The sequence below is a fragment of the Triticum dicoccoides genome, chromosome 6A (assembly GCF_002162155.2).
Source record: "Triticum dicoccoides isolate Atlit2015 ecotype Zavitan chromosome 6A, WEW_v2.0, whole genome shotgun sequence".
NCBI lineage: Eukaryota > Viridiplantae > Streptophyta > Magnoliopsida > Poales > Poaceae > Triticum > Triticum dicoccoides.
Genome location: NC_041390.1, coordinates 36,774,000 through 36,785,441, shown reverse-complemented (window position 1 = coordinate 36,785,441; position 11,442 = coordinate 36,774,000). Strand labels below are relative to the sequence as shown.

At 44.9% G+C, this 11,442-nt stretch overlaps 1 pseudogene; it reads left to right on the top strand.

The window, feature by feature from the left end:
* The first annotated feature begins 7,397 nt into the window (after nt 1-7,397).
* LOC119315584 lies at nt 7,398-10,815 on the top strand (annotated as a pseudogene).
* Nucleotides 10,816-11,442: the final 627 nt, after the last annotated feature.

The window sequence follows — 11,442 nt, the reverse complement described above, 5'->3', positions numbered from 1 at the left end:
CACCCTTTGGGCTGCTAAAAAGAGGCCTTTGGTCCCGGTTGCTGGCACCAACCGGGCCTAAAGGGGGAATTAGTCCCGGTTTACGCCACCAACCGGGACTAAAGCTTGGACTATATAACAAACCCTTGTGAAAATTTTCAGTTTGCATCGCCAGTTCCCCCCTCCCCTGCCGACAATGCCGTCAGGCTGCTCCACCTCGCCGTCTACGCCGCCGCCGCCAACGTCGTCACCTCCACGAGCCCGCGTCGTCCTCATCGCCGACATCACCGAGCCCGCCGTCCTCGTCGTCCCCGTCGCTGCGTGCCTCCCCGAGCCCACCCCTCCTCGTCCCTATCGCCGGCCGCGCACCGTCCCCGTCACCGCGTGCCGCCCTGAGCCCGCCGTCCTCGTCGCCGGACTCCTGCCATCGACGCCCCCTCGAAGTGAGCCCCCCTTTCCCATGGTCCCGATCAAGTGCGGCCCTTTCTCTCTGCCCCTGCTCCATGGTCGCCGCCGGCCCCGACGCATTGAAGAGCAGAAGGAGAGGAGAAGGAGAGGAGAGGAGAAGGAGTGGAGCAGCAGCAAACTTTTCTGAAATTTTTGATTTTTTTTACAGATATGAACAGTGCATATAGAGGGTGTTTGATCAAATGCTAGATGGCTTTGGGCATTTTTAGGATTTATGATATTTTTTGTGGTGAGGTACTGATGCAAGAGAAAGGTGATGGCAAAATTTTAGAATTTTTTGATTGGTTTAGAATAGGTTTTCAGCAAGGAATTTGAATCTGGTTCAAATTTCATTTGAATGAAATTTAAAAAATTTAAACTATGGATTAGAAGGTTTTTGGTGAAATGGAGTGTGGGTACTGTCATGAAGTTGGAGTAATTTTTGTGGTTGTAAAAGAGTTAGGAAAATTTAGAATGTGCTAAATATGTCAAAAATGTCAAAAAATTATGTGAAAAAGAATGAGAGGAAAAAGGAAAATAAGAAGAGGAAGAAAGGAGAAGAAGAGGAGAGGAAGAAGAGGAGAAATAAATAAGAAGAAGAAAAAAAAGAAAAAGAAGAGGAAAAGAAGAAAGGAATAGAGGAGAAGAAGAGAAAATAGAAGAGAAAATAGAATATTCTATTTTCTCTTCTTCTCCACTATTCCTTTCTTCTTCCCCTCTTTTTTTTCTTCGATCTTCTCCTCTAGCTATTCCTTTCTTCTTCTCCTCTTTCTTCTTCTTCTTCTTCTTAATTTTTATCGGGAACGAGGGTGTCGAGGATCGCCGAGGGGTCGAGGGTCAGGAACTAGGGTAGAGGGTCGAGGGTCGGGAACTAGGGTAGAGGGTCGAGGGTCGTTAAGGGGTCAAGGGTCGAGGGTTTCAGGGTCGAGGGTTCTATAGGGTCGAGGGATCGAGGGTCGAGGGTTCTAGGGTCGTCTAGGGGTCGAGGGTTCCAGGGTCGTCGAGGATAGGAAAGAAGAAAATAAGAAGAGGAAAGAAAGAAGAAGAGGAGAGGAAAAGAAGAGGAGAAATAAATAAGAAGAAGAAAAAAGAAGGAAAAGAAGAGGAGAAGAAGAAAGGAATAGTGAAGAAGAAGAGAAAATAGAATATTCTATTTTCTCTTCTTCTCCACTATTCCTTTCTTCTTCTCCTCTTTTTTTCTTCTTTTTTTCTTTGATCTTCTCCTCTAGCTATTCCTTTCTTCGAGGGTTCTATAGGGTCGAGGGATCGAGGGTTCCAGGGCCGTCTAGGGGTCGAGGGTTCCAGGGTCGTCGAGGGTTCGAGGGGTCGAGGATCGCCGAGGGGTCGAGAGAGGTTTCCTAGTGTCAAAGTATTGAAGAAATCCATGGCTTCATCATTAGCCGGAAGTAACCAGGGCATGACGAAGTCCTCCAAAGTTATTTTGGAATGGTGTCCCGGATAGGATAATTTGCCTTTTTGTATGAATTTTAGCAAAGGCCTTCTAAATAACGATATTTGGAAGGTGTTGCTGAACTTTGTACCAAAAAGCGAATTATCTTATCTGGGACTCCGTTTCAAAATAACTTTGGAGAGCTTCGTACCATCATGCACATGTTACTTTCGCCTAATGATGAAGACATGGTTTTGTTGAATCCTTTGACACTAGGCAACCTTCCGACCCCTCGGTGATCCTCTCGAACATGAGAGGAAGAAGAGGATAAAAAAAGAAGAGGAAGAAGAAAAAAAAGAGGAGAAGAAAGAATAGAGGAGTTCTTCTCCTCTATTCTTTCTTCTCCTCTTTTTTTTCTTCTTCTTCCTCTTTTTTTATCGGGAACGAGGATCGTCGAGGGACATATAGATGTAGTGTCGTCGTTGTCGATATATACCCCCTCCCGATAGCTTCAACACGTGGGGGGGGGGGGGTCGAGAACACTAATTAATATATATGATTCCTTAATATGATTAGGTAGCTAGTTCTACGTTTGGCACTAATATATCCATCTGTCATGTTTGAATAATAATTGCCATGTTGTAAATATTTGTAGAAACTATGGACACCGCCCGAGACGAAGCAAAAGAAGCGTTTTTGAGGGACATAATGGCAGAAGGAAGTGATGCCGTCTCGTTGTTTCTCAACGACACCGATGGTCTGGAAGAAAAGGGTGAAGAAGCTGGCTACGGTGACCTAATGCCGGTGCAAGAAGAAGAACATGAGGACGGCTCCGGTGACCCAATGCCGGTGCAAGAAGGAGACCGTGATGACGGCTCCGGTGACCGAACCGAGTCCGGCCAGGTATATATATTAGTTAAGCCTGTGCTGACTAGCTGATTGATGCATTCATTGTTTTGGTATGTACACATATTAATTAAGTCTTTGTTCTTTTTTCTAGCCCTCCGGATCGAGCACAACTTCGGTAAAAAGACGAGGCCCGAAGAAAAAGTTGAGCTCGGATGAAAAGTTTGAGATCATAGCAATCGCGCCCGACGGCCAAGCGATTGAACCCCTCTGGACAAAGAGTGCATTTGTTGCTCAGTGCGGGGTTCTGGTTAGGGACAAGATCCCGATAAGCATCCAGCAATGGTTTAAGCTGGCTACAGAAGACCTTGAGGTGTCTTATGTCAATGATATGCAGAAAAATGATCTTTGGACTGAGCTGAAGTCAAATTTCACCCTACCGCCAGAGGATAATCCAGAGAACCCAGTTAAAGAGCAATTAATCAAGTCTTTTGCTCTTAAGAGGATGGCAGAACTATTCAGGAGGTGGAAGAAAGTGCTGAATAAGTTTGTCGAAAATAATGAGACACCGGAATTCAAGGGCAGATATGAGAAGATCAGAGATCACTGGCCCACATTTGTGGCCCACAAGACATCGGAAAAGAGTAAGAAGATGTCGGCGACAAACAAGCAAAATGCTGCGAAGAAGATGCTTCACCATCGCACGGGGTCAGGTGGCTACCTTGTAGCCCGGCCTAAGTGGGCCAAGACTGAGAATGATCTGGTTGATAAAGGGATCGAACCAGAGACAATTAGCTGGCCAGACCGTTGCCGGACTTGGTTCTTCGGGGCTGGCAGAACCTTGGACCCTGTAACAGGGAAGTGCATTTGGACGAACGATCAAATGGACATACCAGTCAAGAAGCTTAAGCAGTATATCAAAACAACGCAGCAAGGGAAGTTCTTTCCAGACAGAGAGAACGACGAGCTCACAATGGCCCTCGGGAATCCTGAGCACCCTGGACGGACACGAGGCACGCCAGGCTCCATTCCGTGGAAGGTTGGGTTTTCGGATGCAGGCGGTTACAAATCCCATGAGAGGAGGAAAAAAGTGCAGCAGACCCAAATGCAGGTGCTGCAAGCAAGGGTAGACGCGATAGAGGAACGAGAAGCAAATCGCAGCGTACTGCCGAAGCTTCCCCCGAAGCTACCCCGCCACCTTAGCGCAGAAGCAGCGTGGCTTCCACCGAGCTGCTTCAGCCGGAGCATGCCTTGATGGCTCCTTCCAGCTATCCCGTGGATGCTATCACGGAGTCTCAAAATTGCCATCTTATGACGCAATGGATGAATTTGAAGGTCAAGGCGGCTGTTGGCTCTGTTTATCCTACTGAACCCGGCGTAACTTTTCACTGCTGGCCGATTCCAGAAGGATATGCTAGGGTGATGGTGGATGAAATAACGGAGGGATTTGAGGACCTCCAGCTTGACCACCCTACTGGTGAAGGGGAGACTCGGCTGGGGTCTGCTCTGAAGACTCCATGCCTATGGCGGAAGGAGCTCATCAACCTTCCGAACTGGACGCCTCCGCCTCCTCCTCCTCCGGCGAGTCAGGGCACTCCGCCTCCTCCACCGCCTCCTCCTCCGGCGAGTGACGATCAGGGCCCTCGGCCGGCTCCTTCTCCGGCGCGTGGCGGCACTCCGCCTGCGCCGGCGCGCCCGAGCAGCCAGCCTCCTCCTTCTCCGCCTCGTCAGCAAGGGCGGAAGAGACCCGCCGCCGCTCCAGCAGCTGCTCCGGCGCGTCGTAGTCCTTCTCCTCCGCCTCGTAAGCAAGTAAAGAAGACAACCGCTTTGTCTGCTTGGCCGGCGTCTAGCAGTACAACCAGAGGCGGGAGGACATACAGATTCGGTCCTTCTCTGAAGAGTCCACGGAAGTTACCATACGAGAGGACCCCGGAGGAGAACGCGAAGATCACGCGAACCGAAGTGGATGACTGGTTTCAAGGGTTGAGAGCAAAGAGACATCCACCTCCGGAGGAGAAGGTAGATCCGGTGAAAGTGAAGCGCACTCTGGCTGCCCTGGCAAAACCACCCAAGTCTCCGCCGAAAGGCAACTATGAGCGCATTATTGCAAAGACATGGGCCGAAGCGGAGCGGTCGGGAAGTACAATCAGTGATCAAAGGCTGAAAGAATGACGAGCAGCTGGGAAACAAATTGCCCAGCTCGGCGAACAAGCGAAGCAATCGTGCCCCCCCCCTCAAGGTGCCTAGCGACATCGTCGATCCGAGGATGGTGCCCGGTTATGGCAATGTTGACGATTACCTGCCTGACGATGTACATTATGATCCCATGGAGGTGCAGATACACAGATACGAGTACGGGAAGCCTCTCGTCAAAGATGAAAAATCTTTAACAACGATGATGCAAAGATTACATGATTGGTACTTGAAAATCTGCAGAGAGTCTGGGGGGAGGAGTACTTTGTATGCGAGAGTTAAACCGGAGCATGACCTCGTTGGAATTGAACTATTGCCTATTCCATTTGAGGAGTTCTATCAGTTTTTCAATCAATTGGCCCTCGATAAAACAACGATCACCTGCTACTGTCTGTAAGTACTACTACTTCTGTCATTAAGTCTCTCTATATAGCTCATCTCTTTCATTGCATGTATTTATAATTATCCTCACTATATTATGCAGAATGAAGATCGCCAAATTGAAGAAAAGACAAATCGGTGATATTGGGTTCGTTAACACATATCTCATAGATGCAACTGAGGTTGAACATCGTCCCGGAGATACCGAGGCCAACTTGCTACGATCATTCAAAAAAATGAAAACAAAGATATAATACTCTTTCCTTACAACTTCAAGTGAGTGTTACTGTCTTGTGCATATTCGGTTTCCCTTATATATTAGTCCAGGTTATAGTAATGTAATTGATGAGTTATGCATGCGTGTGCAGTTTCTACTATATTCTCCTAGAGATTAGGCTTGAGCAGGGAGTACTAACCGTCTTGGACTCTAAACGAAAAGATCCCCAGGAGTATGCGAACATGACTGAAATCCTCAAGAAGTAAGTTAAATCGATCATTATCCACCATATCAGCAACTTTGTTCATTTCCTGATATCAAGTAATTGTTTTCTTTGTCCGGCAGAGTTTGGAGAAAATTCACCAGAAAAGTTCCGGGACTGCCGAAGGAGCTGGAATTTAGACACCTGAAAGTAAGTACTATAGTAGCATGTTCCGCGCATCTCCTAGTGATTCAAGCGCTAGTTTTATCAATACCATTTAGCATTCTTGCTTATCAGTTTGATTGACCTCTATTCCTTGTAAAGTGGTTGTGGCAGGAACAAGGGAATGATTTCTGTGGATACTACGTCTGCGAGTCCATCCGCCACACGACCTGTGAGCGGGGCGGGTACTCTGACGAACAATATGAAGTTTGTAAATAACAACATTCACAATTTTATTTTATTACCATCATTTTTATTGAGTTTCATTCATTCATATATATATATATATATTGACCCCCTTCTTTAAATTAGATGTTTCGGAAGCGGGATGAACTCCTAGCACCAGCTCGCATGCGAGCAATTCAAGAGGAATTGGCGGCATTCTTTCTTGACCACATGATCGCTTAAGACGGAGAATACTATGTGGACCATGAGTCCGTATGATTATATTTGTAAGAGATAATTATTGTATATATGTAGCCGGTAGTGTCGGATAGATATACGAGAACTTGTTGTTCGAACAATCTCTCGGAGAAGGAGAGGTGGTCGATATCACTTCTCTCTGTATGCATATATGTTCATGACGATCTTCTGTTTCCTTCGTTTGCTTACTAGCTAGCTAGCGTGTCTAGCCCTCTCTATACGTATGTATAGTACGTAGCGTCGACCAAGCACGGACATAAGAGAGGACACTTCTCTCTATTAATTATAGCTAGCTAACACAATATATGAAACACCTAAATTAACCCCCCAAAACCCCCAACCCCCCCCCTTTCAAAACAAAAAAACAAAAACCCCAGCCACAGAAATGCTGACGCGTGGATGCCTATTGGTCCCGGTTGGTGCCACCAACCGGGACCAAAGGGTCTCCTGCCTGGGCTCCGCGCACAGGCCACGTGGAGGCCCATCAGTCCCGGTTCTGGATTGACCGGGACTAAAGGGACAGGGCATTAGTGCCGACATTTTAGTCCCGGTTCAGGAACCGGGACTAAAGGTCCTTACGAACCGGGACAACATGCCCTTTTTCTACCTGTGACAATGGACAAAGTCAGCTTTTTCTACAGAAAAATCCAAATACCGGAAGTGACTTCATATATTTTTGTTGCAAACACGGATACTTGTTAGTTGATGCTAAAACAGAGATAACTTTTGACGGATTTTGGAGATGTAAGCAAGTCAAAACATATCAAGGACAAATATAGAGGCAGGATATTGCAAAGCTAAAATGATTCTGGGAACATCCTCAATTAGGGTTTAACTTTTCTTGTTTTGATAAAAATTGTATGCACCACTATTTATTTTATTTTTACAAATATTATACACCACAGGCCATAACTATTTGCACATGCTGGTTCATTTGTAATGTTTTACAAATACTATTATGCACTGAAAAAAAGATTATATTTGTTGAGATTTTGAAAGAAAAAGAACTAACAAGAGAATTTATTCAGCGTAAACTTTGGGCTGCTGCTGCTTCGACTCCACCCACCACATCCCGCACGAGCAGTGAGGAGGGCGAGATGCCTAGGTCTAGCCGCCGCCGCCACCCCTGCTCGCCGGCGGTCGGGCCACTGGGCGACGACGACCTGCTCCGCGAGACCCTCCTCCGCCTGCCCCCGCAGCCCTCCTCCCTCCCCCGCGCCTCCGCCGTCTGCAGGCGCTGGCGCCTCCTCCTCTCCGACCCAGGCTTCTCCCGCCGCTTCCGCATCCACCACCGCCGCGACCCACCCCTACTCGGTTTCTTCGTCAGAAATGAAGATCTGCCCTTCCTACCTGCTCTCGACGCCCCGGATCGTGTCTCCCCCGGCCGTTTCTCCTTGCAGCGCGGCGACGGCGACGGCGACCGGTTCATGTCCCTTGGATGCCGCCATGGCCTGGTACTCGTCTTCAACAAACCTAAGAACCAGATCCTGGTGAACCCCGTCACCGGCGACCAGCACCGCCTTGACGTGCCCCCGGGGGTTGCGATACATGCAGAGAAGACACCGATCAACGGGGCGGTGCTTCGTGCTTCTGGAGACGATGCCCAACACTTCCAAGTGGCGTTGACAGTGGCAGACAACGATGACTTACAACACAGACGAGCGCTTGCCTGCGTTTACTCGTCAGAGACTGGCGCATGGGGTGAACTCGTCTCAACACAGCTTCCATCTCGCGTTCCAATGAGTAATGTTGGCACCTTCGTTTCCACTTACAAGCCTGCTGTGCTGATTGGGGATTCCCTTTACTGGAGGCTTGCTGGGAATTTTGCCGGAATTCTTGAGTTTGATTTGGAGAAGCAAAGCCTAGCTGTCATACGGGTGCCAGTGCATATCCTTGAGACCTTGAAGACGGCCATTGCCTATTCTCGATTATGCGCGCAGAGGGTGGTGGCCTTGGTTTACTCCTCCAGACAGACCGCAGCATCCAGTTATGGAAGAGGAAAACTGATTGTGATAGTGTTGCTTCATGGGGGCTTGGAAGAACCATTGAACTGGACAAGCTACTTTCTCTGAATTCGGAGGAGAATCACATAATAATACAAGGGCCCATGGGGGAAAATAATGTGGTGTTCGTATGGACACATCACATCCTCTTTACGGTCCATCTTGAGTCATTGCAGTTCAATAAACTTCCTGGAGCCTACCCCCTTTTTCATTATCATCCATTTGAAAGTGTCTACGCTGCAGGTAAAGCATGCCTTACATATATATATATATATATATTGGTTGTAATAAAACCAGGTTAGTTTTTTATAGTTGGTTGATGTCATATATGATTCACATCCTTTTGTTTTAAGTTAGCAATTTCAAGTAGTGTCATATCAATTGTTTCTTTTGCTGCTTGATGCCCTCTTCAACATATAGCGAATTTTTTCTGTACCGTACTACCGTTTCTATTCTGATTCTTGTGTGGTGGTGTTTAATGATTATGATGTATAGGAAAAAAATCCTTTTGCGGTGTATAATTTTATATGTGTTCTGCAGCCAGGCGTTGGGCTGCAATTGGTCTATTCTGAGTTCCATATCTGTAATCAAGTTAGAGCTAGCAAACTGGCTTCATCAGTTTATTATGTGAATATCCATACAATAAAACAATAAAGATCAAGATTAGCAAATTCTTTGTGTAGCATTGAAATAAATCTTGTTGTCATATGCCTATTCACATATGCAAAAACTATATAATACAGTAGTAGTTTTAGAAGGCAGTTTTTTCTCAACAGTGGGAAGTTGAAGATGACTACATGAAAAATATCGTGAACTCAATAGGTACATGTTAAAGTTAAAGCTAGTTCTATTTCTATCATTCAGTATTTATTATCTCTGTAATTGTGCTAATATTAAGTTCGTAATGATGAACTTCTGGATTTTAAGAATATTTACTCATTTATTATTTTTAGAAGAGTCCTTCTGAGAGTACCAAGTCCATTTGTACGTAGGAAAAATATTTTATTTGTTCATTTCACAAATCTGCTTGGATTTCTTAGTATGATTATGTTTTTATTGTTTTCTGATATGGCGTGGAATGAGCTTATAATTCTGGATAACTTACTCTTCTGACCAGCTAATGGTCTGAGTGTACATGTTCTTCATTTCTACAACATTCATCATTTTATACTGTTCCTTGGATATTCTATAGATTTTATAATTGGTGTAGTTTTGCTTATGTTTTCCTAATGTTGTTTGTCATAATACTCGAAGAGTATGCTTTCATTAATTTTTTTATTTCTATTTATCTTTTTGCTCAATTTATTGCAGTTTTATGGATGACTATTCTAGTGTAAGGCAGTTTGCTTAAATATTATTCTCAGCATATCTGTCAGTGTCTATCTAATTTGCATATGTAATCTGCCAACTGCCATTATCCCCTAACATGTTTTGTCTGGTCCAAACTATATGTATCAATGCTTTGCGGGTAGTCTATTTTCTGCACTATTGGTCACTTTAGATGTTCAAGACTATTCTTATAAGCATATGGTCGAAATGGCATGACTAGATTCACTGTAAACACTGCTTTTGTCACAAATTGTATACTTTTACTAACATATTAATGTTATCAGTAAAACTAGTGGTCGAAGTATTCCTTTTGTTGTTGTGAAGAAAGAGTAATGCATCTATTTTGGGCCAAATGAAATGTTTCTATTAATAGACGGTGCACGATCCCTTAGTTGAGGCTTCTACTACATGAGTTCAATTAAATTTGATTTGTGAGCGACTTGCTAGCACATACTTTTCTGAAAAGTATGTCTATAAGCTATAAACCAGACTGTTCAGGTTTGTTAACCCATGAGCCCCTTATGTGCCCATGATAAAAATGAATATTTCAAATGATTCGATAAGCTGGGATGACCAGTATTTCCCTGGAGTTATTTGAGCCACAGTTTATTTATTTTATTTGCCTTTATTGAGAACGGAATAACAGATGTAGCCAAAAAGTTGAGAATATATGCTAATAATAAGAGTTGAAGGTGTGGTGGCAAAAATGTACTGTTCTCCTGTATCGGTTCTCTGTTTCTATTGTTGGTTTTGTCCGCTGATGCTGACCGCCGAGACAGTTCAGTTTTGTAGCATTTGCGCAATTTCCAAAATCCCAGTGAAGTTAGTATTTACTGTTTGAGTCGTATATAAGTTGAGATACATAACTTTGACTTTTTTTCTATGAATGTATTGAGATACACAACTTCAACTTTGGCTGATGAAATTGGTTGCTCGGCAGGTATCTAGGGTTGCATTCCGGTGGCCGAGATGCAGAAAATGGATTGCGTGCCGTAGGTTCTTCCATTTTGTATGCTGTTCGCAGGGTCTGTCGTGTGCTACACCCAGAATTTGACCCTCTGGACCGGGCACTTGTGAAGTTGTATGACTTGTAGGAGCTAATCGCTTTGTTTGTAAACTTACGTCTGTCTATTATCTATGTTCTGTGAGAGGACACAGTGACTTGCTTGGATTAATAATTAGTGCTGGCCATGTCAGTCACTCTTGCGGTTCATTTGTTTGATGCCTCTGAAGAAAGCACGATCAGGCAAGCTCAATTGTCGGTCTCGTGTCGTGTCAGATTATGTCCCGTGGTGCTATCGTATTAGATTAACTCCTTTTTTTATCATCACGAAGGTGTCTGAATCCCATTTTTATTACCAGAAAGCCCTCTTTGTCATGAATTATTTCAGTGGAGTTATATCCAGAAGGTTGTAGGTTGCTTGGAAGTATTTACCCGCACTGGTTTTTTCATCCGCATCTCTTTAGGCAAACAGAGTTCACTAGACAGACAACAACCTTCAGATCTGCATGTAAGTCGCACTGTATCATAATTGCATTTGGTTTTCTATTTCTGTGCTTGCATATTGGAGTACAAATCTCTGTGAAAGTGAAACGATGAGTTCTTTCCTGTGGGCCGTCCCTTTGCTCAACCAGTTAACGATCTTCAGGGAGATGACTCCCTTTGATGTTCTTCAGGGAGTTGGCTCAGCACTTAATGCTGAAGCAAGCATATCACCTTCCAGGCTTTTTATCTTTCACCATTATCAGGAGCCCTGTCAAATCTTTGCAGCAATAATACTAGACATACAGGGTGATTGATACAAAACTT